A 633-nucleotide genomic window follows, 5' to 3' on the forward strand; every position below is an offset into this window, starting at 1 on the left:
ACTATCCTCTCATCAGTCTTCCAACCTTTCACCTACTTCATATTTCAGGTCCCAGACATTGAGACGGCAGTGCCTCCCTTCAACATAATCAAACGACAGTCACTGCTTCACCTCCATGTAAGTAACTTGTAACATTGCACAGACTCTTTTCCTAAATTCAGAAAATGTATACATTTTGTTTTTAATCGGGTAAGTCGAATGTTTGAATGTGTTTTCATCTGATTTAACTTGGAACACAATGAGCTCTTTTAGGCTCCAGACCCCACAGTCTTCTTTTGGAACAGTCATTTTTCTTCCACTTGTTTTGGTTTGTTTTTCCAGGGATGGCGATTATCTGTATGTTGTCTTTTCACTTTTTGCCCTTCACAAATATAATTGTCTCATTGTTTTCTTTTTATTATTTACTCCTTTGCATTATGGGAGAGTTTTCAAATATATTCTCCTAATTGAACTGATTTAAATTACTGTACCTCAATTCTGCTTTTGATTGTATCTAATATTTGCTTTAATTCATTATATTTGTAGTATCTCATTATTTTGGCCTTTTTCCCCAATTTTTTTCTTTAATAATGCTATACAGTGCTATTGTCTGAGTTACCTTAGGGTATTTTCTTCTCAGTTCTACAGGGATTT

The sequence above is a fragment of the Camelus dromedarius genome, chromosome 12 (assembly GCF_036321535.1).
Source record: "Camelus dromedarius isolate mCamDro1 chromosome 12, mCamDro1.pat, whole genome shotgun sequence".
NCBI classification, from domain to species: Eukaryota; Metazoa; Chordata; class Mammalia; order Artiodactyla; family Camelidae; genus Camelus; species Camelus dromedarius.